A 27,853-nucleotide genomic window follows, 5' to 3' on the forward strand; every position below is an offset into this window, starting at 1 on the left:
CGCTCATCTGCTTGTAATAACATCTCATGATCCACACGCGACAGCCCGCTGACGTCAGTTCCGGCTCATCATGCATTCATTCGTGTTCATGAAACTCCCAATACCACATATTCCTTTTTTCGCGAAAACAATAACTAATAAGGAAAAAAAACAAAGGACATAGCAAGCATGTAATTGTCATGCATTCATCAACATTCATGCAACTCCCAATACCACATTTTCCTTTTTTCGTGAAAATAACAACTGTATGTAGTCATAGTAAATAACAATAGTAAGAATGTCACATGACAAAGTCCTTGGTCCATTCAGGGGCTCAACGATATCTCGTCCCACGACGAACACCTGGGGTAAAAACTTGTGGAGGCATTTGTTGGACAGAGCTAAGTGCCCTGTAGTCCTCAGAACCTGTCGTACTTCCAGCAGAAAGTCCATTTGAGGTCTCAATTGCAGGTGCTAGATGAATTGCATTCCATACTTTCCCCATCAGAGAGTCTGAAGGTAGCAGGACCTCTCTGATCACTGATCTTGAGGGGTTAGGTATACTTGTTTTGTCCTTTATGGTGAAGTCCAGGTTTCCGAACTCGCATGAAAGAACCACATTGGAAGGTGTAAGGTTTCACTCCTCGACGCTTGTCTGTGTATCGTTTAGACTTCTCTTGTTTCTGTTGAACACAGTGTCTCACATCATCGAGTCTTGCAGCAGGTGCACTGATTTGACGATCCCCAATGTGCAACTTGGTGTGCAATGTACGTCCGTGTAAAAGTTCAGCAGGGGTCTGATGAGTTGTTGCATGTCTTGTAGCTCGATACGTTTGCAAGAAGTCGGGTAAGAATGATTTCCAGGGCTTTCCTTCGAGATTTGCAGTAGGTAAACAGCCCTTAAACACTCTGTTGAATCGTTCTATCTCCCCGTTGACTTGTGGGTAATAGATAGAACTACGGCAGTGTTTGATGTTTCTTTCCTGCAGGAATGTTGCAAACTCAGTCGAAACAAACTGAGATACATTGTCAGAGCTAAGTTCCCACAGATTTCCTTCATGACTGAATATTGTAGTCAGGAACTTGATAACTGCAGCAGATGTTAATTGGGATGTAAAGGCTACTTCTGGCCATTTGCTGAAGTAATCAATTAAGGTAATTGCATAGTGACAGTTCATTTGGCTGTTATCAAGTGGTCCCACTGGATCAATGGCAAGCTTTTCCCAAGCAGCATTAGGGAGCGGAACTGGTTGCAAAGGTGGAACCTGAGTGACAGCTGTTTTATCATGCATTTGGTAAGTAATGCACGACTTTATGGCAACTTCCACTTGGGAGTCCATCCCTGACCACCAGTAGAGGTCACGCTGCCTTTCTTTAGTCCTTACAATACCTTTATGTGTATCATGGGCAACCTGGATTAACTTGGGTTGAAGTTCTGTCAGCACTATCACACGGTGAGTGCCCCAAATCAAGTAATCCTCCTGTACAGCCAGTTCGTTCCGAATGCGAAAGTAGGGAAGTACATTTGGGTCAATGTCCTTCGCAGTGCAAGGCCATCCTCTGGAGACATATCCTCGCACCTTCTGGGGAATAGGGCATCTATTGCAAGTTTCCTTGAATTGTTTCACGGGTACAGCAAGCGCAGTTACCGGACACTAAAGCCACCATTTCTACATCCGGTTTGTGGTAAGGCTCTGACATGGGGAGTGGTAACCGTGATAAACAGTCTGCAGTCACATTTTGATGGTCAGGTTTGTACACAATTTCAGAGTTAAACAACAGTAACCGTGCAGACCAACATGCAATTCTCATTCCAGCTCGCCCAAGACCTTTCAAAGACAGTAGTGTGGTCAGTGGACTGTGGTCTGTACGCAGGATAAATTTCCGACCCCACAGGTAAGTATGCCATTTCTCAGTTGCCCAGACGCAGGCAAGTGCTTCCTTCTCCACTGTAAAGAACTTGCATTCGCATCCTGTGAGTGTTCGTAAGGCAAATGCTCCTGTTTCCTCTGTATACTCCTCATGGAGTTGAGTGAGCACTGCTCTGAGTCCATAATCAGATGCGTCTGTGGTCATAATGGTGGTTAGAGTACGGTCAAACAAAGCAAGTGCTGGGCTGGTAGCAATCAATTTTTTTAGCCTTTCAAATTGAGTGTGCGCAGCCTCGGTCCAAGAGAAGTCAACATCCTTGCGCAGTAAGGCACGAAGTGGCTCCACAACTGTCACATAATTTGCAATGAATTTGGAGTACAAAGAAGTCAAACCCAGAAAAGAACAGAGCAGATGCATTCTTTGGGGGTGGTGCTTGTGTTACTGCCATCACATGTTCTGTGTTTGGGCTCATGCCCTTTTCTGAGATCACGTGACCCAGAAAAGAAAGTTCAGCCTTCCTGAAATGACATTTGTCATAATGCAGAACCTGCTTGATCAATAAGATTCAAAACACCTTGAAGACGTGCCTCGTGTTTCTCAGGAGACGAAGCATACACCATTATGTCATCTAGGTAACACTGGACACCCTCCTGGCCAGCTAAGATCAGTGACATCATTCGCTGGAATGCACTGGGAGCAGAAGCAAGACCACGTGGAACACGGCAAAAACCGTAAGGTCTTTGCTTTCCTCATGCAAGGGCACTTGATGGTATGCACGCCGGAGATCAAGAGTAGAAAACATTCTCGCTCCCCGAAGTTCTGCGAATACCTCCTCAATATGTGGGAGTGGATGACTGTCTATTGCGATCGCCTTCTTGGGTTCACGAAGATCCACGCAGTCGTATACCTCCTGTTTTCTTATGCATAACGGCAATAGGTGGAACCCATTTGGAAGAGTAAATTCTCTCAATGATACCCGCTTCTTCAAACGTTTTCACTTTTTGCGAGACAGCATCACAGACAGCAAAAGGTAAACGGCAAAGCTTCTGCTGGATTGGCACCACATCGAGCCTTATCTACACTCTGTGTACAAATCCTTTTGCATAGCCTAGAGTTCCAGTGATGTTAGGATTAGATGTTTGCCAAGCCGATGTTTGATGCACAGAGGTACGAAGCACTGATGCAGGCGCAACACACCCATTAACAATATTCAGTCCGAGAGCAGTGAAGAGGTCCATGCTGAGTATAGGTGTTCCAGAAAGCACAATGAAGAAATCAGCAGGCACAGAAACATGGTTGGTCGCACCTACTTGAAGACAACCAACTACAGAGATCGGTTTTTTAAAGTAAGTCACCAAGTGTAATTTTGGTTCTGAAAGAAGTGCATTCTTGAAATGCTCCAGGTAGGTAGACTCTGGAAGTATGGATGACTGAATCTGTGTCCACCAGCAATTTAGTTGAGCATGCCTGTTCATCAGATATGCAAAGATGAACATCACAAAATAGGTTCCCTCAAATTTGTTCAGGGGCTTGTGTGTTTACACTTAAAACAGTCACATCTGGCACAGTCACTTCCCACACTTGGTATTTGTGATCTTTACTGTGACATACTTTAGCAAAATGTCCACTTTTGCCACACTACCTGCAATTTACATCTTTTGCAGGGCATCTGGGGTAATTGACTAAGTGCATTGCAGATCCACAACGATAACAAGTACTCTCTTGGCGTACCTGTCAAGCTTGTGAAAAGTTTGGGTTTACAAGTTCATTTGATATGTCCCTGTGGATGGGGTCTCGTCTGTATTGCCCCGCGCTGTTACCTGCTGGTATTGTATTTACGTATCAGAACGTAGGCTGTGTATAGGTACGTATAGGTACATTATTTTTCATTACTTGTTTTTATAAGCCGCCGTCATAGGTACGTATGAATATCCTCGCAGAGGCCAATAAAAGCATCAAAACCACAATGATAAACCCTCCACTACAAGAATACTGTGTCTGAGGGGATAGTGGAATCATACAATAAATCCCAACTGTACAGGATGCACTCGGCGCTCCCTTTTCAACCCTGATTTGTATCCAATCTTTTCCTTCAATCCATGACGCAGATCAGGGCTGGCACCGCACTCAGGCCGCCGCCTGTGAGGATCACCACTGTGTGCTAACTACATGCACAATAACAGACACGTGCGCAGCCCGGTGATAATTACCATCGCACTATACGGGACGTGCATGGCACACATCTTTGTTCGGGTCTGCGTGCTAATTTACAAAGGCGTCTTACCATCGATCTTCCCTTGCCACCTCGGCCATCAATATCTCCCGCAAAACGGCAGAGGTCATCCCGCACCTCTGCCTCGATACAGCCGCCACCAAGCAGAGGCATGCTATACGGCTCAGATGGCTCGGGCCGCATGGCGTCCGGATGGGACTAGCGCATTGATCAGCACCAACTGCAAAGCACCGGGGGTGCCCGGATGGGCATGCGGGACCGCCGTGACCCTCGGCCAGTCACCGGAACATGGCCCGGGAGTTCAGTGCAAGGCGATTTATATCGCAAGGTTCGGAGCAAGACAATTCCGCAGCTCAGCCAAGTCTCGCTGAATGTACAAATGAGACCACTTCCGGCCATAGCGGCCGGGCTGCATGAAGCCAGGGTCCAATAGGAGGGCCCGATTCGGGTGAAAACGCATCGCTTCAGGTCGTCACATCCAACCTCCACCATGGACCTTATAAAGGACGGATCACAAAGCCGTTCAAAAAGCTGGGATCTCCACATTCACCTGTTGCTTACCCTTCCTTGCCTGCCTTCTCGCCGCTGGCTCCACCCACCCACCCACCTGGCTCGCCTGCTGGCCCCGCCCCCCACTCGCCTGATGGCCCCGCCTACTCTCTGGATCGGTGCACGTGCTGCGCCTGTCACAGTAACCAAGCAGGAGACGACGCGCCGACTCTGGGAGTGGGGTCGCTCAGTGGAACGTCCCCCAAAGTGTACTGGGTACCGCGGTCGGCTGACCATGCAGGGTGTTGCGGGGCCATTGGCCCTAATCTCCTCTCCTTTCTCGTGATTGTCTCCTCTTCGTCGGGGTGTGTGTATATGTGTGTGCGTGCGTGCATGTGTGCGTGCGTGCGTCATGGCACATGTCCTTGCTCACGTTAAGGGTGTAGAAGAATATATCGGGATAAGTCTGCTCTGTATCCGCTTTGGTAAGTTGCTTGCTTTGTTTTTGTCACACCCCACGAATTCCTTTCTATCTCTGCTTACATACAACAATAAATTTATTCAGTGTGCCACATATTTTTCCTCGCCTGTTTGTAATAAATGCTTGTGAAGAAATGTTCCCAGCTCGTTTTTGTCTTTTCTTTCATTGATCCAGCATGGTCCGAACCCGAGCCTACCCGGGACTTTATCGCCCAACGATCCGTTCTTCTAACCTGTATGTCCTTGGCAGTGTCGCTCGGCTGCATCCGGTAAGGTGACCTGGTTCGGACATTGCATACAGAGGGCATGTTCCCCAGTAAATAGGTCACATGATTCATTAGGTAACCAGTTAAACCTCAAACGGAGGACCCATGGTCACGTGGTTGAGTTATTGGCGTTCACAGTCGATTATAGACCTGCCACGTCACGGAGTTATCCATATACGACGGCCTGCAATTCCGGAGAGTCTGGTGGGAACCAGAGATAGCTTCCCCCCCCCTCGTGGTCCTCTCACCCCAACCCCAGGCCACAACAGTATTAAAAACACCTCACCCACCTCCGCGTAATTCAAAACAGCTCCCGCTGTGCAATTCAAAATACCTCGCCACGCGTTGCCATGGAGACAGGTTTGTTTAAACTGACGATAAGTCCGCGAGTTGCCATGTTATCATGATTTACACCAATCAGAATCCAAACATTTATTTTGCAAATTAATTTGTAATATTCGTGATATTACATTTTTATAAGCAATTGAAGTTGAAGATTCAAGTTTTAAAAAGAAATACCCTTTGGACATACACACACGAGAGGGAGGTGCAGCCCAGACATTTGGTACGATTTCACAAAAGTTTTAGTTCTGTAACAACACAAAACAAATTTTATATATATATATATATATATATATATATATATATATATATATATATATATATATATATATATATATATATATATATATATATATATATATATTGACATGCACACATGCTTCATGATTCATGAGACCTTCATTTACAACGTCGATTTTTCTGGGGACCAGTGCATACTAAAAGGTGACTTCACAAGTCTAACCCATAATTATCAAGGTGTTCGCGATGGTTACAATTTTCACAGTTTCGTGGCATGATCCATGACCTTGTGGTGAATTTTCATGAATTGTGACCACTTTCACGAGGATGTGCAGCCATGACAAATGACAAGGTGCTTTTCTGTTAAGTGGAATGTGCAACACAAACTGTGATGAAACACGACAAAGCGTGTCTTCCCTCATGCACAGATTTATCCCCTCTCGTCTTCAGTTGTCCTACCCTTCCTCCCGCCCATGGTTCACTGAAGCTTGAGGTGAGGCAGTTGGCCTGAAACAACTTGCCTTTGCTCATGGAAAGCAAACCCAACTGAGGGTAATCTCAGTTCCTTCCAGAAAGCTCTAAACAAGTGTGTATCTACCCTCAGGAGAGCCAGAAAACAACATCTTTCGAAGCTGAAGTCTGAACTCTCAAACCTCTCTCTCCCTCCTCCAAATCCTGGTGGCATCTAATCAAATCTGTTTCTGGTGTATGTTCCCCCTCCATCCCCTCCCTTACCTCAAATGGCTGCACTGCTGATATCGCACGTGAAAAAGGCTGAATGGCTAAACTCGGTGTTTGCAGCTAAATCTTGTGTCCGAAACCCATCGCTTTCTGTACCCACCTTACCCAGTCGCACACAACTGTCCCTGGACTCTGTGTCCTTTTCTCCTGACAAGGCTGAGAGTTTGCTGTCAAACCTCGACTCAGATTCTGCAACCGGTCCAGATGGCATTAGCCCACGTGTCCTAAAAAGCTGCTCCTCTGCTCTTGCTTACCCTCTCTCTGTTCTATTCACCCTCTCATTTGCTCAAGATCATCTGCCATCTGCTTGGAAATCAGCAAACATTACTGCCCTGGATAAAAAAGGTGCAAAAACGGATCCCTGCAACTACAGACCAATCAGCCTTCTCCCAATCATCAGCAAGGTTATGGAATCCATCATCGCTTCAGACATTAAATCCTTCCTCTTCTCCAATAGCCTGATTTCCGATTATAAATTTGGTTTCAGACCAGGTCACTCTACCCTGGACATGCTGCTTCTCAGGTCAGGTATGGGAGCATGTGCCAGAACAGCGCGTCGCTGCGTCAACTTTCACCGGTACTCCAGGGGTCTCCGTCTGGCCATCCCCCAGGCAGATGCCAGACCCATCCCCATTTCCTTGAGATGCCGGTCAACCTGCTGCAACCACGAGGAACGTGGTCGGCCCATTGGTCTCCTCCACTCACGAGACTCCCTCCCTGAGAGAATCTGGTGAGCAGGATCAGCGTCAGGAAAATGAGCCACATGTCCATACAGCCGCAGCTGACGCTCACGGACCATGCAGGTAACAAATCTCATCCGAGTCTCTCTCAGCAACCGCTCGTTGGACACAAAATCCGACCAGCGATAGCCAAGGATTCTCCGAAGAGACCTGGTAGCAAAGAAATCAAGTCTCAGATCCTTGGTCAGAGTCCAAGTCTCGCATCCTTAGAGCAGGACTGGAAGCACCAAGGACCTGAAGACTCGGACTTTCGTCCTCCCGCACAGGTACCGGCAGTGCCACACCCCATGATCCAGTGAATCCATGACTCGCCAGGCCCGACCCAGATGTTTATTGACCTCTGACTCACAGCCAGCAGAGACATGAATATCACTGCCAAGGTAAGTGAATCTCTCCACGACCTCAACATCCTCACCAAAAAAGGTACAGATGGGAGAGCAGCATCCAAGATGTCATTGAAAGCCTGCATCTTAGTTTTGACCCAAGAAACCCGTAATCCCAGCGGCTCCGACTCCTCATTCAGCACCTCGAGGGCCCCCAAAAGAATATCTAAAGTCTCCGCAAAGATGACTGCATCATCTGCGAAATCAAGGTCTGAGATTTTGACATTCCCAAACGATGCACCGCAGCTTGATCTCTCAGACATCCTCCCTAGAATCCAGTCCATACAAGTGCTGAAAAGTGTGGGGGCCAGTACACACCCCTGACAAACTCCAGTAACAAGAAATAAGTCAGAGATGGTACCACCACATTTCACAGCACTCTCAGTACCAGAGTAGAGTTCAGACATCAGATCGATCAGTTTTGGTGGCACCCCACGAAGACCAAGAATCCTCCAGAGGGCATCTCGATTCACTGAATCGAACGCTTTACAGAAATCAACATAGGATGCAAGCAGCCCTTGCCGAAACTCTCGTCTGCGTTTGGTGAGGACCCGAAGAGCAAGGATACGGTCAATCGTTGACCTCTTTGGTGTAAAGCCTGACTGCTATGGACGCTGGTACTCAAGCAGATGGTGGCGAAATCTATCAAGAATTATCCGAGCAAAGACATTGCCAGGCACTGAGAGCAGCGTCACCCCTCAGTAGTTGTTGCAGTCTTGGCGATCACCCTTCCCTTTCCAGAGAGGGACAACAAGGCCCCTCTTCCAATCAGTTGGGATGATGCCTGTGTTCCAGCAGAGCACAAAACTGCATGCAACGACACGAGTGCAGCATTTCCAGCAGCCTTGAGAAGTTCAGCATGGATGCGACAGATCCCTGGAGCTTTGCCCCGTTTCAACCGGTTCACCGCAGTCTGTGTTTCCACAAGCGAAGGTGGACCACAGTTGATTGGAGGGTCAGCAACAGGGATTGTGACACCCTTGACGTCCAACTCAACAGCTGGGGGATCAGCCTGGTACAACCGATCAAAGTAAGCGGCCCAGCGGGCCTTCACTTCAGACTCCTCTGTCAAGAGCCTACCACTCTCTGCTCTAACTGCAGTGCTCTGAGGGATGGGCTTGCATGAACACAATGCGCGAATTCCCCTGTAAGCAGGACGAGAATCACCTGTCCACAGGTGATGCTCTACCCCCTCACAGATTCCTCGCACATAAGCCTCCTTGTCCACCCTCAGTGCACGTACAGTTTTACACCTCAGCTCCCTTAACAGCTCAGCTCTGCCATTCAGCCTGGCCCTGCGACTCTGGTCAATGGCATCCAGTGTCCCTTGAAAGACAAAATTCTTTTTTGCCCTGCTGTGAGTTCCAAGACATCCACCGGCAACATCAAGGACGGTGGTCGTGAAGGCACTCCACAACTCTTCAGGATCCCCCAAAGCACTCAGACCCCCCAAATGTCCACTCAACCTGTTCGCAAACTCCTCAGCTACCCTCTCATCCTTGAGCTTGCCAACATCCAGCCTAGGCTGGGATGGTACTATTCTCCCAGATTTAAGGTGCAGCTTTGGAGTTGCTACAACAAGCCGGTGGTCAGTATTGAGGAACTGAGCACTCCGGTAGACCCTGCAGTTCTGGATCATCCTCCAGTGACCATCAACGATACCACACATGCTGCTTCTGCTCTCCCAACAATCGATGGAGGTCCTCAATGCCAGACAGGAAATCTGAGCCATATCCCTGGACATATGGCATGCTTTTGACATGGTCTGGCACCCTGCCCTGCTCACCAAACTCTCTTCCTATGATATCCAAGGCCAAATCCACTCATGGCTCGCAGACTTCCTCTCCTGTCGCAGACATGTGGCCCTAAATGAAGTTCTTTCATCCCCTCTTCCTGCCCAGGCTGGAGTTCCTCAAGGTAGTTTTCTGGGCCCTATTCTTTTTCTGGTTTTCATCAATGATCTCTCTGACTCTCTGGAAAATCCTCTTTATCTATTTGCTGATGACTCCACCCTCTGCTGTACCATGTCATCCCTCAGACCAGCAAGCAGCAGCTTCTTCGCTCACTGCAGTTCTGGATAAAATCACAAACTGGTCCAACACGTTGAGCATGTCTTTCAATCCGGACAAATCTCACACTCTCACTACGTCTCTCCGAAAGGACCGTTTGGAACTCCCCCCCCCCATCTACTTTCTCAACAATCCTCTGGAAGAAGTCCTTTCTTTCAAGCTTCTAGGTCTCACTATCTACCATGATCTTTCTTGGGAAAGTCACATTTCAAACCTCGCCTCCAAAGCCAGTCGCCGACTGGGAATCCTCCGTCGTGCAATGTCCTTCCTCGGCCCAGCTGAGCTCCTGACCACTTACAAAGCTTTTGTCCGCAGCCTGATGGAGTACTGCTCTCCCCTCTGGGCTCGTGCTCCTGTCTCCAACCTTTCTCGGTTTCACGCTGTGGAAACCAAGGAATTTCGTATCATTGGCATCTCCCGTGATGAGGCCGAGCCTTTAGGCCTCTCACTCTCTCACCGCAGGCAGGTCGGTGGTTTTTCTGTCTTCTACAGTCTCCTCTCTGGTCTCGTCCCCCAACCCCCCCCCGCTCACTCTGCGATTTGTCCGCACCATATTTCCGCAGAGCGCTCAAGGTCCGCCAATAACCCCCTTCTGGTAAAACTACCAAAATCACGAATCACTGCTCACCTTCACGCTTTCATTGCTCTTTTTTTTCCACCTTTGGAATAAACTCCCTCTCTCTATTCAATCCCATTCTTCCCTCCAGGCCTTCAAAACAGCTGTTCACCACCACCTCTTATCATCCCCCATCAAAATCCTCGATCTTTTCTTCCCCCGTTAATCCACTCCAAACCCACCTCCTCCAAATTCCCTGCTTTCCTTCCTGAAAGTCCCTGTAATGTCCATCTTGTATACCCCATGTTCCCCATCCCTCTCCCTTCCACAGATCTGATGTCTCTGTTCCCCACCGTTTTGTCCTTCCCACTCCCCTCTTGTCTCATGCCCCCCTTGCTGTGCGTTGTGTTCGCTCTTATATGAGCCTCGACAAGGAATTACAAAAAAAAAAAAAAAAGCGCTCAACACAAAGGACTCCCCCTGTCAACCCCCACCCACAACCCCCATCATCACCTGTGAGAGACCACGTTGTTAACCACATTTACACCCAATTGGTCCATGTATAACGAACGGCCCTTCATGGCCCGAGAGTAAGAAAATAAACACAGAGAGCGAGGACTTTCCTCGAGCCATCCTCCCCCCCACATTCCTCCGACATTACGTGCACCCGAAACACTTTCACCACGCGACGCCGTGTAAAAAAAAAAGGCGGTAAAACGAGTCCCGAGCTTCCAAAAAATTATTTCTCACCATTGTGTGCGTTGTTCGCAATAATAATTTTCCACTGGGATCGAAGAGAACGAATCAAGCCTTTCAAACACCTCACCGGTCATTCATAATAATTGTTTATCAACACCGTAATTTCCGTGATTCGTGATTATTATTACGCAGGCCCCGCCCTACGCATTACGTCATCGCACGAGCGCGAAAGGGAAGAGTTGAGGGTCCCGCGAGCTGCTGTCCGCTCCGCGATTCACAATGCGATCCTACGGCGGCCGGAAATGGACACGAGGCCCCGGAGCGCTTCGCGATTCGGAATTGCGCGCAGCGGGGCGGACTGAGGCACTGGTGAGGGGGGGTCGGTGGGCGGTTTAGGGGGCTGGAAGTGGGAGAGTGGGGAAGAGAGAGGGAGCCGGAGGCGAGCAGGCGAGAGAGCCCCTTCTCGAGAGACAGGTAACGGCCGAGGAAGTCCCGGGAAAGACAAAGGTACGGACGGCTGGAGCCGGAGAGTGAGGCGACTGTGGTCTTGTGGCGGAGGAGCGCTGGGGGTGGCGAGAGGATTCGGGAGAGGTGACCGAGGTGAGAGATGGGGAGAGATGGCGGCACTGGCTGCTTGTGCAAGTGATTGGGGCTCTGTTGGAAGCTGGACCAATAATGTACCTTTTATTGCCGCTTGTTTATCCTGATCTCCGCGTGTCTGTGTGACGTCACTGTGCCTCTGTGACGTCACTGTACCTGTTACGTCACTGTACCTCTCATTGTTGTCTTTGGCACGTGAGTGACAGCCTGAACCCACCACCGTCGAGCTCCACAGTTCACGGTTACCGTAACTGGAACGCATCTTCAGTCGTGACGTCACTGCTATTGTTATTAACGTCATGCTGCATTTTCGTTTTGTGGGATGTATTTATTTGATCATGATTTGATCCCATTGAGACATTTGGTGCGTCCTCGAGAAATTCCGCGGGTCCCGATGTCCGGTCGTCCCCCTCTTTCTCGGAGCTTGTCGACTTCGTTGGGGAAGTTTTTGCATTCCTCTTTTATATGGGATTGAACTTGTCGACGTTATATGGGAATCTCAAAAATATCTTTTTGAGAACCAAACACCGCAAAATGGTGTCGGTGTTAGTTTGTTTTCCTCGTGCTCCATTGATTTGTCTCGTCTTTTAGTCCCCAAGGAACATTGACCGATATCCCTCTCTCCCCACCCCCTTGACACGTGACCATACTGTACTTGACCCAATGGTTGTTCCCCACCAAAATAAACAAGCCCAATTTCACCATAAAGTTGCAACGTGCTAAATGAAAACGGTCTTCAACGATACAATTGGGCCATTCATGGCACTGCAATCGAGAGAGAGAGAGAGAGAGAGAGAGAGAGAGAGAGAGAGAGAGAGAGAGAGAGAGAGAGAGAGAGAGAGAGAGAGAGAGAGAGAGAGAGAGAGAGAGAGAGAGAGAGAGAGAGAGAGAGAGAGAGAGAGAGAGAGAGAGAGAGAGAGAGAGAGAGAGAGAGAGAGAGACCAATATGGTCATTGCGATGTATTGAACGCGTAACAAAGTGCTGCAAAGGGGTCTCGGATATTTTCTTTAAAAGTTGAGGTCAACCAACTCTCTCAGGAGGGCATCACCTTTCCTGTGAGCAATAGGTTTGTGCACCATCGCAGTAGTTCATTTTAGCTGGCAGGGTTCACCACATCTGCATCAAGGAACAAATCTGAGCGGAACGCTAACCGCTTTTTAACCACAGCGAACCCTTCACCCGCCTCCTTGATGGATCGAAAGCGCCGTGTGCTTTCGGCCGCGGTCGTGAAAGGTAGCAGTGAGAGAGGTGATGCGACCTGGCTGTTCCGATGAGAGCGGCCGTGGCTGAGGGAACCCAGATAATTCCAAATCGCTGACTGCCTGCTGTAACCTGCACATATACCGGAGGGCGTTTTTCATGGTGGCTGCCATAGTCCTAACCGCAAAAACTCCATGCCACTTGAATCGATGTTATCTCAGGCCCTTTAGTTTGGAATCGCAGATTTGTGCTCTCAATAGGGAGCGTGACAAATTTGTAGGAATGTGAAGGAGAGAGAGAGACAGACAGACAGACAGACACCGGAATATTCGTAGACATTTATAGATGACGTAGAGCAATTTTTTTTTTTTTTAAAGCTTTAAACTTTGACACCTTCTGAAACTTCACCGCTTCCTGAACTCGTATTTGCGGTCAATTGATTGAGAGCTTGTAAAGGGCATTTTGTGCTACCTCGGTTAGCTCGTGAGAATGCTGATTCAGAGTGTGACGCGGCGAGTTTTGGTATTAAAAATAAATGAAATATATCAGAAAGCGACAACGCCCATCTCCAGTGTTGTGGCACAAATTTCCCAACTCGGTGCTGTCTGCAATGTCAGGCGTTTTCCCTTTTCCTGCCAGTTACTGGTAAATGAGTAGCTTTCTCTGTCCTCTTCGCACGTGGCTCGAAGCGAAGGCTGAACTTAAAACTTTGCAATCCATATTTTATCTCGAAGGTTTTCTTTACCCTGGCACATCTGTCCATCCTTCGTTCTTCATGACCAGTTCCAATTATTCCCACCTTCTTGTGGGGTCGGACTTAGGTACGGGCGTTGTTCGGGTCTCTGTGTAACCGGCTCGACGGGCCTGACGTTCCACTGAAAGGTGGCGGGCGCTTGTAATTAGTTCATGGTGCAGGCGATAACTCACCTGCTCTTCGTGAATGACACCGTGGGATCTTTGACGTCCGCCGACGACCTGTGCTGGCAGGCTGCCCCTCTCACTTTAACGTCCACACGATGGACGGCGCACGCACCGATGCCTCGTGTTCTATGCGCAACACCAGGGTGGCCATTTAGATCTGGGTCGAGATTTGAACCCGGGCTAGATGGTACAGAGGTGAGTGCGGGCACACCTGACATTTCCATTCATTCCATTGCAAATGCAACCACATTGTTAATCCATTCGATCTTTGTACTTTTATTCTCCATTGCAGCTTCTGTCTGCAAAATGTCCCAAGCAGCCGGAAGAAGACTGAAAAGTGTATACATCTTGCTTTGCAACTCCTTTCGTATTTCGAATGCTGGAATTTATCCTCGTGCCGGAATTGATGTCGTTGATTGTACGGAGTGACCACCAACTTATTGAAAACCGAGTTCTGTGGCTGAAAGCATTGGGCGTCCTAAATATCACGGGCTATCTGTGGTTGTTTGCGGCTGTACTTTCTTGCCAAGTGTGAGTGTTTGTGATATGTAGGCCGTCCGATGCTGATTCTCTGAGGTCAGCAGTCTGAGGTCGAGATGTTTAATCAATGCTTCTTTGGCTTCTAAAGCTTTATGGACCAGCCTTACGTCTCTGGCTTGAGACTTCATTTGAATGTTGTCATGGTTGTTGCAGCGCTGTCGCGTTCGTTTGTAATCCAGCTTGAATGGCTCATGCGATGGCTCCTTGTTTCTTCCCCTCCCACCCCACACCTCACCCTTACCTACCCCCTCCCCCAAAGCGAATAGCATGCAGAGGTTCCATTTCCACATGCTTATGTAGCGGTAAGTGCCCCCAACGTGGCACGACTTGCAGGTGAAACGTGGCATAAGTGAAAATGAATTTTCAACACTCGATACCATCAGATCGGTTTCAAATTAACGCTCGCTCATTTATTCATTTATTTATTCATTTACAGATGTTTGTGCATGCCAAGAAGTCATACTTGGTTGTTAAATCGTGTGTTTTTTATTCCTTTTCGTACCTAATAGGGCACATTTTGTCTTCCTTTTGGCCTAGATATCTCGGCTTTGTTTTGACAGTGCTGGGACAGAGAAGCTTGGGAAAAAGAGGAGAGGAGGAGGATGAAGAGAAAAGTGGAAAGGGGGGGGGTGCTGGTCTGTAAGTTTTTGGCACTGGTTCAAGCAGTCCTCACGTGCTTTGTCCTTTCTACGTAGGCAGGTGAACTTGCCGTCCCAAACATGAAATCTGATGTCAGGAACAACGTCCTGGACGAAAGTATTCCGTCTGCTTGGCTTTGTAGTCGTCGCCCAGGTGCAAAGGCAGTGAGAAGAATTTCACAGAATCTTCGTTTGAGCTTCGATCTTCCATCTGCCCTGTGAATTATTCTAAGAGCTCGGTGTGCGCGTCTCGAGTGGTTCCTTGTTTCATGTAAAATCCTTTGATGGTTTCCTCTAATTTTTGGGGTCTTTTGAACATCGTATTATACAGCAAGTGTCTTCTCCACGTTGCTCAGGAGGTGCACTTGTGGTCCTTCTTTAATTACTACGGTACTTGTGCGTGTCATCTAAACATGTTACCACAGCCCTGAGCGTTGATGGACTCCTGTAAAGTCATGCACCGTTGATTTTTTTTTTTTTTTTTTTTAGTCTTCAGCTGAATGTCCTAACTTGTGGGGTCTTTCTGTTTTGATTTCCAGCATGGTTTGAGTCCCAGCCGTCGGTGGTGACCTGACCCCATGAGCGTAGCCACTCCCCGGTTCCTGCGGCATACGGCCAGGGTGGCGAAGGGATGTACGCCTGTTACGTAGCAACGTCACGGAGAGAAAGAAACTCGGCATTTATCCACAGCCACTCGTGGTCTGGTGCGTTACTCGCTGTGAAGTCGAACTGACTCGCGTCATTGACCTTCATATCCTGTCTGCATCTTCGCCCGCTTGCGAGACATCACTGTATCGAATGGGACGAATGCAAATTGTTGACTTCAGACATGCACGTAGTGTTGGAACCTGAAAATGTAATTGCTATCAATTACTTCGACAGCGTTCCATGTGCTGTCATGTTGCTGGGGTCCGATGATGTTTTGACCTGGACGGCTTGTAAAGACTGACCACTGAACGCATCAGTTTGCCCCTTTACGGCTTGGGAGTTGTTTCATGAATTAAACGTTGCCGATTTAAAGTGTCTTTTTAAATTTAAAGAACGCTGACGCAAACATACGTACGACTGTTGTGTCGTTTTCAATGCTGGAGGGTGATGCAGAGGTAGTGCCACTTACATTTGAGCTGTTTAGCCTGGGTTTGAATCCCAACCCAGCTGTAAACTTATCCTGGTGTTTCGCAGGCACGGCGAAGCATCGATGGGTGCACCACCCCTCGGGCGGATGTGAAGCCAGGTGTCCCGTTTGATCGTATATAATTAAATATTCCACGGTGACTTTTGCTGTGAGTAGGCGAGTTATCTCCAGCACCCTGACCAAGTCACAAATCCCTGCCTAAGTAATCTCCAGGCGAAGGTCAGACCGAGCCACCTGCTTCGAGAAAGGCTTTGGTCAACAACGTTCGCAGGCGACCCTGCACGGTGGGAACAATTGTGGCCACTAAACTAGTAGTAGTCAGAGTAGTAGTTGTGATATTTTGTACGATGAAGAAATTGATCAGGTAGTTCACATGTTGCATGTGAACGGGCTTTTTTTTGGTTCGGAACGGCAAGCATGAGTTGTCGTTGTAGCAGGAGTAGAACTGTTGTGTAGTTTTTTAGTTGCTTTTTGTAAATCACGGTTACTTTGGCCATCAGGATCTGCCAACCTGTCGAAGCTTAAAATCCTGGCTCGCACTCTCTCCCTTATGGATTGTTGTCTTTTTGTAATCCATGGAGAGATCCTTCTGTCTCCCTCGTTCTTTTACCGTGGCATGCCCTTTGGCTTGCACTCGGACCGACGAAGATTGAACAGACCTGCGGGAGCTACAGACCTGCACTCGGAGCTCAAGCAGAACGAGGAGAGGCTTGTCCTGTAAACATGCGGACGCCTCTGCATCCGAGCAAAAATTGTCTCAAAAATGATCCCATTGTGTGCGCTGCCTCTATTCCAGGTTGCCTTGGAAACCAACCCCCCCCCCCCTTCCCCTCTTACTTTACCATGCAGCTTTTAGCCTGTCATTTGTGACTTCATTCTCCTCTGTGTTTAGACATTCTTACATAGCCTATCATTTAGGTTTTGCAACATCGTAACCCATTAGCCCATTGCCCATTAAGAATTGGCTGCTTGTTTTATCCTACATGTGTGATTCCCTTGTCATATATATATATATATATATATATATATATATATATATATATATATATATATATATATATATATATATATATATATATATATATATACCGCGTTAGTTGTTGATTTACCTCTTTCTTTGCAGCTTCGCGTGTGCTTTCGTCGGAGCATGTGGGCTTTGTTTCCTTCGTTTATAACACCTGACGCATGAGATTGCTACTTAGCGTGTTCCGAACTTGTCTAGCGACCCGTTATAGATGATTGGAAGCATGTACACGTGCTGTACGTATGGCAGAGGCGTTAAGGAGTATCGATGGGCTTTTACGTGAACCGCAAGGACATTGGTCGATGATGGACATATCCACACCGTTTATGGGATTTTCAACCTGGAAAAGTCCCAGCACGAGGATCTATGCACTCAGGTGGGAAAGGCAACCACATTTGGACTTGAAGAAATTTATGACTAAAGGTTTCGAATTGTGGAAGGATATACTTTGGAGGGTATCATATTATGGGTCATCTATTTTGACCCTCCGTCCTCCTTTCTGTATATATCTCTCGTCCCTCCCATCTCTTCCTAAACTTATTTTCCAACTCCTCCCATTCCCTCTCGAACCGTCCTCCCTTATTCATTTTATCATCTTAGCCCCCCCCCCAACTCTCACCCTCATTCTGGTGAAGACATAATAAATATATGGTTCCTTGTAGGAAAGCCAAGGGTAGTACTGTAGAGAGAATATTTATAATAACTAAATGGGGTTGTCGGTTCGAGGTGTTCAGTTATGGCCAATTGAATTGAAACACGAGCATGTTTACGTTGTGTCGGAGATTTGCAGGAAAAATCTATCACGTTGTTCCCAAAGGAGAGTGATGAGTTAAATCGAGTCGAGATGCATTTCGCGTCCAATGATTGAGTTTAAAGAGGTGGTTGCACGTTGAAATGGAAACAAATTTTTAAAAAGGGATATGAGGGGTATGCAATGGCTATTATTAATGGTCGAGTTGCATTTTTATGCCTGGTGTTGGCTTAATGGTTAGGGTGGTGGGCTTAGGATCCGAGGATCCTGAGTTCAAATCCCACTCGGATGTTGAATTAATACCGGGTGGGGTTGACTCTGCCTGTCATCCTTCCGAGGTCGGCAAAATGAGTGCCAGCATGCTGGTATCCTGTGTCGGAGTGGCGACCCGTCCAGGATTGTACCCAATAGCCAAGGAGACTCCTTAGGCAGCACCAACACTCTGCAGAGAGTATGGTCCCAGTGGATGGATAGTTGCATTTTTAAGGTGTTTCCACTTTACGCTCCTGGGTTTTTGTATTGCTTATTCTGCGTTGGCTGTGTACTGTTGTTTTTGTTTGTTTGTTTGTTTTGTTTGAATCTTATGTCTGTCTGTCTCTGTGAGCAGGATATTCCAAAAAGTTATCAACGGATTCGGACGAAACTTGGTGGAAAGGTTGGTTGTGTGACACGGCCAAATTTATTCGAGTTTGGTGAAGATCTGAATCTGGATCCGGATAGAAGGATTTTTTTAAATCTACTAAGTGATTCTTCACGATTCAGAGATAGGGACGAAAACGATATATAGTACGATATCTCAAAAAGTTGTGGATGAGTGAGGTACTCGACAGGAACAAGGCAATTCGATTTTGGTTAAGGTCTGGATCCAGATCCGGCTCATCAGTGGGCTACAAAACGTAAACCGTTCAGCCTGGCGTGCCCTCAACCGAGTGCTATTTTAGTTTTATAACCTGTGTTCTTCCTCACCTGTATCGTGGTACTTGTTGAGATTGGCATGTGACTTGGGTCCGAACCGTCATTCGGATAATGGCATCTTGGAGCGTGACAGTTCCTTGGGAGGCATTGTTGAGCTCGCTTGCATAAAATTCCACAGTATCCTTCCGGAGAGCAAGCCGTGCATGCTGGTCACCTGTCCAAGTTTCTTTGTTTCATAACAAGCCTAGTTGGCATGATTTTAAACCACCGATTTATAATCTTTTCTCCGAGAGCCTTTCAGCTCAAACTGGAATCGAAGTTGATCTTCCTTAGTGGTGCAACAGAGCCACCAGGAATCAAAAATGTGTTTTCACACATGTTGCACCAACTAACGAGATCTCTTTGGATTTGATGTGTGGATAATTGAGAAGATGGTAACTGGTCAATTGTTGAAGGAGCCATATACTTATTGTAGATGCAAAATTGGCAGAAATTTTATTCTCGTACATTCAACCTGTGCTGGCAGGATAGCCTACAGGTACGCACACTCGTCTGCAAGCTGTCTAGCCTGGGTTCAAATCCCGACCCAGCAATAAACTGTCATCGTAATGTTTCACAGGCAAGGTTGTTCATCAGTGTGTGTGTGTGTGTGTGTGTGTGTGTGTGTGTGTGTGTGTGTGTGTGTGTGTGTGTGTGTGTGTGTGTGTGTGTGTGTGTGTGTGTGTGTGTGTCATCCCTCGGATGGACGTTAAACTGGGTTTTCTATCTGCTGGCATTAGTTGGTGGATGTTAAAAATCCCATGGTGTCCTTTGAGAAGAGTAGTTGAGCTATCGCCAGCACTCTGAACAAATAAAAATTCCTGCCATCATTACTGCCAGGACAGCAATGGCAAACAACCCAGTGTAACTCTTGCCAAGAATCTGCTTTGGCAACCCAGACATTCTGGATATCACGTTATGGTATATCAGATCCGAGACATTTATCCCCCTGCCCTCTTTTGACTCCCTTCACCCCCCTCCCCAACCCCCTGTCTCATGCCAAGGCAGCCCATGACAGGTCATCAAAATGTCCATCAATTAACCCTGGACTGGTTGCTCATCTGGCACAGGATGCTACTACCGAAGTGACCATCAACTAACTGGCAGAAATTTTGACATTGGCCTGCTCTTTTTGAAAGGTGCAATGACATCTTTAGCAAACAATCACAAGCGAAAGCTGATAGATGGTACAGCCTGCAAGACTTCCCACCCAAAGGGCGGCACTCTCTTTCGTGTAACATTCTGCTCCGACAAGTTCATCCTCGGGCCGGTTGGGAATCAAACCCAGGTCAGAGAGCTCCTCCCGAGTTTGCCGACCCTTGAGCTATCCAGCAATAAAGCACGTAAAGAGTCCTAAGTCAATTGATTTTGCCTCCAATTATTGCCCCCACATTCCTTAGCCACCCCACACCCCTCTCAGCCCATGTGTCTCTGTCAGCGCTTCCATATTTTGGATCTTTCCTTTATTTTACCCGTTCATTCGCTCATACACTTTGTTTCTTCATTCATAATCGAGCCATTTCTTTTCAAAACAAAAGGCCACATCGTTTATGTACCAACTTCGTCGATTCTCGGGCACGCACCACCCGGCTGGTGTTGTAATACGCTTCGTGAAACTTTCCGCAAGCAAACCACGCCATGAATAGTCACTTTGAAGTGTGTTGTGGTTTGCAATGATTCACCGGTTAAGGCTTTATTAAGAAAAAAAAATGCCATTTGTGTTTGACCGCTTCCTTTTTTCCGCATGAGTCCAGATGAATTCATTTGATTGCCAATTCAATCCTCCCTTTTTACAAGATGCTCTCAAGGTGCATAAATCACCTTTACTTGTTTATTTATCTCTAATTGTCTTACTTATTTGTTCGTTTAACTTTTCTTTTTCTTTTTTAACTAATTGCCACCAAAGACCTCTCAAGACCGCTCAATGTCCACGCGTTTTTTTGGAATCGAGGATGGTCTTGTCCCTCCATGGTGCGTCAGTCCAAAGACCGCTCGAGACCGCTCAATATCTACGCGCTTTTATGGAATCGAGGACGGTCTCATCCCTCCGTGGTGCGTCAGTCCAAAGACCGCTCGAGACCGCTCAATATCTACGCGCTTTTATGGAATCGAGGACGGTCTCATCCCTCCGTGGTGCGTCAGTCCAAAGACCGCTCGAGACTGCTCAATGGCCACGCATTTTTTTGGAATCGTGGATGGTCTCGTCCCTCTGTGGTGCGTCAGTTTGATGGCACGTCGCACGCTCCCTTTTGTCCTCTCCGACTCTCTGTTAAGTAGGCGTGATGGGGATGTGCAGCACGCGCGCCATGCCAAGCACAGCTCTGGCACTGCTGCCCACGCTGCCGGAAACAGCGGCCGATTGCCATTGCCCAGGCCGCGTGTCTGCTCGCGATTTGTTTTGTCATTAAGTTTGCACCTCTATTATGGGAATATTACCGCATATGTGCTTGTGCTGTCGGGCTGAGCTCATACATCATGGAAAAACAGTGCAGATCTATTGCTGTTCTGTGCAACATGCTTTCTCAGATGTTGAGCCTTTTGGGACAGTTGACCCCGAAATGCAATAAAAGATGATCGTTGGAGGTACGCCGTCCAATTTCTGGACCTTCGCTGGGTTGCTAAAATGAGGTGGCCCGTCAAAGCAGGTTGATGCGCTCGATTTGAGTGCATGTTTATTCGTGTGGTTATTTTTATATCAGGCGTGCGATCAAGTAAGAGACACTTTGGTCTTTGCAGTGCAAACTAGGATGCAAAAAGCGAAGAGCCGTGCCAAGAATCGGCGTCTGATGCTTTCATTTTTGCAAACCTGTATTGTCCTTGCTCCAGAGACTGCGGGTAATGCGTGCTATTTGCAGGGGGTGCGGGGAGGAGGGGAAGGGGTTGGCGTCTGTGTGTTTCTCCACGTGTTGGGTGTGTAGACTTATTGAAGCCATTTCAAGTTTGAGGAGAGCACGGACGATGTACTGATATGTATTGAAGTAGGAGAGTGGTGGTGAATAGTGGGGCATAAGGGCATCAAATTATTGCACCATGAGAACATAGCCAGCTGCTCTCAGGCCAGGAATTTGCATGCATTTTGGCTTCGCACACAGACTCAAACATAATCCCCCAAACGGGCACATTCTTATCATAAATGAAGAAAACTCTAACTGTCTACTAGCAGCTGTTGGCACAATGCCCTGTTTGCAAGTGTTGGCTGAGTTTTATTTTGGTGGTTGGGTAAAGATGGGTGGGGGTTGGGGGGGTTCGGTGGGTGGGTTAGGGGTTGGCAGCTTGTGGATGCTGCCCGTGCATGCTCGAGTGCGCGTCTCTCTCTGATGCCTGTGCCTCAAGCGAGTGAATGCTGCGATGCTCAGCGTAGGGTGGCCATCAATCTAGGCATGATTTGGCACTCCGTGTGTAGCCGTTGAACGCGGGATGACAACCCCGGCGCAGTCATTCTCTCTTTCAAAAGTCGCCTCTCTTACCAGCGTTTAGTTTCATTTTAATGTACCATACTCTTTACAGAGGGTTACACTGAGTGGTTTACCATTGCCTTCGTAGCATTGCTTGTCCATGCTTTATCCTTTTAAATGCTGAGCGTAAAGCAAGGAAGCAAGGAAGCAACAAGTACCATTTTAGAAGTCTGTCATTTGACTCGGCCGGGGTTTGAACCACTGACCTCCCAGACTCAGAGCAGACGATCTCACGATGATGCCACTGAGTCTGGTTCTTACCAGCGTAGTGGTTAAGATTTGTCCTGTGTAAACAGGCCATGACTATTTTCAAAGTTGCTGTAGATTATAATGTACAGCATTACCATCACAACTTGGTATTTTATTATGACGAGCAGAGTATCTGTCCTATGGGCGATCGTGTTCTAAGCATGCATCATGTTCTTCTAACACGTCCCTTTGCTTGGGTGGTGTATAGACAACAGACCGCTGCTTTTATTGTTAGGAAAATACAAATAACCTGGGTTGCATATGTGTAGCAAAAACATGCATAGCCTACTGCTTATGCACATTTACAATACATCGTGGTTCAATAGCTCAGATAATTCCAATTGAACTGGGCCATAGGCTAACATCAGAGGCCTGAAGCCTGAGGCCTATGTGTACCGCCGCCCATGACTCGCCTATTGGCTCCAATATTTCGATATTTGATGATCCTTTTTAACAGTCACTTCGGTTGTTTGACACTGAATGGAAAACTTGCAGGGAGGGCATGGCAGTTTGTGAATATGACTCTTCTGAAGATATCTTAGGCTTACCATAGTACCAAAATGGCGGACGTATGATTTTTTTTTTTCGGGTTACAATTGTGGGTGATGTGACACCAGCTATCCAACCAACCAGCTTCATCATTGAGTGGTACAAAGAGTGCCTTGGATGAGGTCCAGGAGCAGCACATGCAGGTTCTGGTACTGGAGTGAGTAGGCAACAGCCTTTGTCTATTTTCTGCATATTCCTCCTTAGGTGGTGAGATTTAGGTTCGTCTCTCATGCCATCCAATTTAAAGCTGTCAGTCATGTCTGGCATAACAACAACAACAACAGCAACAAACATTTTATGACCATTTCCCCCTTTTTCAGGTGGTTCCAACTTTCCATATCTTCCTTGACAGTTTAAATACGTGTGTTTTAGGGACACCTTCTCTGCTTTCTTCCTTCCACCACGAGCTTGATTGCTTTCTTTACAGCTTATTCTACTAACGTTCGTTGCACATAACCATACCAACCAAGTCTAAATTGGTCTCTTCCTAAATTCTTCCTCACTAGTATTGATTTATAATCTCTTCCTGATGTCTGAGATTCTTTCTTTCGAAGACGATCCATTCATCTATCGTATCGTTCTCATCTCAGTTCCTTCCATTATTTTTACATCTTCGATCCGCAGTGCCCACATTTCACTTCCATACATCCATATCGGTCTGATGCATGCTTGATAAACGCTACCTTTTACAGATGATTGAATGTTTCTGTGCTTCATGATGCCACCGCGTTTTCTCCACTTATTACCGGCTGACTTTATAAACCCATGCGCGCGAAGCGAAAAGCAGGGTTAAGCAATTGGTTCACTTCTGTCTGTCTGTCGGTCTGTAAATGTCAGTTTTATGAACAAGGAACAACGTAATTCCAGTTGAATTTTATATTTTGAACATGAATCAGAAAACGAACCTGCAGTTTAGCAGTACTTTGGCTTTGAGTTTCTCCTCATCACGTATGAGCTAATTCTGATATAATAGCTAATTCTGCTTCTCATGCATCATGCCTCTATCATGTCTTCAAGGTAATGAAAACTTTTTAACTTTTGTAAATTAAATGTCAAACATTTTCCTTTCGGCACACTGAAACAAAATTCCACTTTCCAACAAAGTATCAAGCGTTAAAACCATTGTATGCTCGACATTCACGATCCGATGTATCGATCGCACGGCTTAGATAGTCGAGGATGCACCGATCTAGAGAAGTTTGTCTTCCGGAGTCGAGATGCCTCCACCGTTTTGGTTCCCTTGAAAGAGGAAATGTAATGGTTGCAGCAGTTTATGAGTTCTGGGCCTTTTTTCTGCCTCTGTTGTAAGAGTTTTGGCCCTTTGCTGTCTCAGGTGTTTATAATCTGTGATGTACTGTAATTCGGTGGACCACTTCTTGAGAAGTAATACACGATGAAAGACCAGCCAACCGTATCCTTGTTTTGTAACCTGGTCAGACATCCCAGGGCAAGAGCTCAGATCCATTGGCTGTGTTTTCACTCATGACTTTCAGTGGTAGAACAATGATGATGATTATTATTATTCCCATAAGTGATTAGTTGAATCATTATGTTGGGGTATGCAAGTAGTAAATTGAATATTATTGTAATTTTTCTTAAATGTGTGAATTTACACATGCCGAATCACGAACAAGTGTGGTTTACATTGCCATCACTTTCTAGATTTTGGATTTTTCTTCTTCATCTATCCTTTATTTAATTTTAATTTTTGTGATGACTTGTGACAAGTTTGTCCTGGGTGGTGTATGCTCAAGGTGATAACATTTTTCGTATGTGTTGTTCACCTGTCACCTCCTTTTGCATTCCACCTGAGAGTCAATGCCTGTCTCAATTTTTTTCTTGGCGAAAACATTTTTTTGCCAGGTATGTTGGTCTATAGTATTTGTCTGTTTGTTGGATTCGCGAGATATCCCTTATTGTCAGGTTGTGTGTGTGTGTGTGTGTGTGTGTGTGTGTGTGTGTGTGTGTGTGTGTGTGTGTGTGTGTGTGTGTGTGTGTGTGTGTGTGTGTGTGTGTGTGTGTGTGTGTGTGTCTGTCTGCAACGCAAGGCTCCACAGCACAAACCAGCAAACCGATTTCGATGAAACTTGGCGAACAGGTGCCATATGGGGTGGGAGTGTGCGCGTTTGAGTTTCGTTGATAAGCAACCACCCGTTGCTATGCAGCGGCCGAAAAACCGCGTTCACTATTTTCAATACTTGTCCTACAGTTTTGAATGTGGAGAAGCGAGACCGGAATTCAACACTTCGAGATATTTAGAAAATTTTACTCGAGCCGATTTTTGATTTAGGTTTTATTTTTCAAATGGTAGTCCTTCAAAAATAGGGTGTCTATTTACCGTCATTTTTTATGAGGAGTGCCAGTTGGCAAAATACGCAATAGGAAAAATCTTGCCAGGCAGAGGAACAATTGTATGTGAACCAATAAGTCTTGGCAATGAATCTTCGTCGGTGGATCGGTCAGAATGAAAAGCATCATATCCAGCGCTTCGATCCTAGCGGATCCCTCGTCGCCTACCTGCTTGTTTGTCTGTTTGTCGCACGATTTTTGGCCACAGTTTTCAAGCAATAGTTCTGAAATTTTTTGTGTGTAGTTGATCGGCCAAGGACAGCAACGCTTAATTTTGATGAAGATTTGAATCCAGATCCAGATGTGAGGATTTTAAAAAGTGATTCTTCACCTTTGAGTGATGGGGCTAAAAATTATATATAGCACAATATCTCAAAAGGTTATCGATGGATTCGGACAAAACTTGGTGGAAAAGTTGGAAGTTCCTCTGGGAAGAATTGGTTCAATGTTGGTGAAGATCCAAAACCAGATCTGGATAGGATTTTTTTTTTAATTTTCAAGTGATTCTTCACCGTTGAGAGATGGGGCTAAAAACGATATGTAGCACAATAGTTCAAAAAGGTTAAGGATGGATTCACGTGAAACTTGGCGGACAGGTTCGGTGTGTGAAAAGGACTCATTGATTCAACTTTGGTGAAGATTCGAGTCCGGATCTGGATTAGAGCATTTTTCAAGTGATTCTTCACCGTTGAGAGATGGGGCCAAAAACTCTGTATCGCATGAGATCTCAAAAAGTTGTGGATGAGTTTTGACAAATCCAGGTGAGGTGGGTGAGTTGGTTAGGTGACAAGAACAAGCCGATTCGATTTTGGTTCCGGTCCGGATTCAGATCCGACCTATCAGTGGGGTAGAAAGTGTGAAGTATTCAGCCTGGCAGAGATGTGTGCTCTACCGAGTGCCGCTCCATTTTGCCAAGTGTCACTCCATGAGTGAGTTTTCATTTTTCTTTACAAAAACTTATTTTAACCAAACAAACTGTCAGCTTTGGAGATAACGATGGCATGGTTCTATAAATTCTCTGAAATAACTCTTCTTCTTCTCCTGTATGCGGCACATTGCTGCTGCGGGTAGCATAATTTGTTGGTGACGCAGCTGTGCCACTGATGCAGTGCCCCCTATATGTTCCAGCACGAATTTGGAATTTGTTCATGGTGCCAGCGATAACTCAATTACTCTTCACAATTAAAACAGTGGGATCTTTAATGTCCACCAACCAATGCTGGTAGATGGGATGCCCAGTTTAGCGTCCATGCGAGGGACGGCACACACATTGTTGCTTCGCCCTGCCTGTAAAACACCAGGTTGACTGTTACAGCTGGGTCTTGACTCGATATTCAAATCCAGATTCGATGGCTTCAGGGCACGTGTGCGTACCTCTCGGCCATCCTGCCAGTCCTGAATCAATAGCATGGCGAGGATCAAGTCTCTGTCCGCTTGGGGGCCTGCCTGAAGGCAGGTTCAGTGCTGCCAATGTTATCTTGTGGCAAGGAATGCACTAGGTTTTCTGCCATTGCCTTATTAGCAGTAGTCATGGCATGATTGCAATTTGTTCAGGGTGTCAGCAAACAATGGCCTACTCTTTGCGAAAGACACCGTGGGATCTTTAACTTCCACCAGCAGCAAATCCTGGTGGCAGATGGGACTCTCGGCTTAACATCCTATCCGACGGATGACGTACTTATCGAAGCAACATCCTGCCTGCACAACATCGGAGGGACTGTTTATAGTCAAATTGGGAGGTGACCCTCTATCGGATGGCTCAAAGGTGAATGCGCATACCTCTGAGCTATCCTGCTTCACCCAAAGGTTAAGTCTGCCTGTGTGATTCGAGTGCAGCTTTCTCCTGAACGATGTGACACAGTCCATCCCATTCTCCTTCATTGTCCCCTCATCCAGGCTTCTCGAATGAAGATTCCTTCATGTATCCAAATGTTTTCGCTAAACCGAAGCATCTTTTTTTGCAGCTGTGGTCTTCAAAAGTTCCAAATCCTTGTGCTCTTCACCACCTTGTATCAAAGTAGGTTTAATAGCGATGCAATTTCTCCCTTTCAGCGTTCACATTTCAAGAAAACATTTCAGCCTCCTATGTTTAGTTTTAAGCTTGTACCCCCGTTTAGCAGGTTTGGGTCGCACGCATCATGGACACACACAAACCTCGTCTTCTATCCTACTGGTTGGCATTTTGCAGACTGCTTTGATGATTTGTCAATAAAACTCTTCCAGACCTTTCACATTGCAATGTAACCTGTGCTCGGTTAATTCTACCAAACTAAAACTATTTTCTTTCATAAACCTTTACCAAGCTCTCCGTACTCTATCATGTCAAACCGTTTTGTAATTCCATCAAACATGTAATCTTCGTCCAGCTTGAACTTCCCTCCATATATCTATAAACTCG

The 27,853-nt window shown here is 46.7% G+C and overlaps 1 long non-coding RNA gene across 1 annotated transcript in view; it reads left to right on the plus strand.

The window, feature by feature from the left end:
* The first annotated feature begins 11,410 nt into the window (after positions 1 to 11,410).
* LOC147011619 (uncharacterized) overlaps positions 11,411 to 27,853 on the plus strand; it is a 30,523-nt gene continuing 14,080 nt past the window's right edge. The window contains exon 1 of the long non-coding RNA XR_015051467.1: positions 11,411 to 11,689. This is a non-coding gene — a long non-coding RNA (uncharacterized LOC147011619). The remainder of the gene's footprint in view (positions 11,690 to 27,853) is intronic.

This window comes from Eptatretus burgeri, chromosome 15 (assembly GCF_056783735.1).
Source record: "Eptatretus burgeri isolate ZD-2024b chromosome 15, Ebu_testis_v1, whole genome shotgun sequence".
In the NCBI taxonomy this organism is placed as follows: Eukaryota; Metazoa; Chordata; class Myxini; order Myxiniformes; family Myxinidae; genus Eptatretus; species Eptatretus burgeri.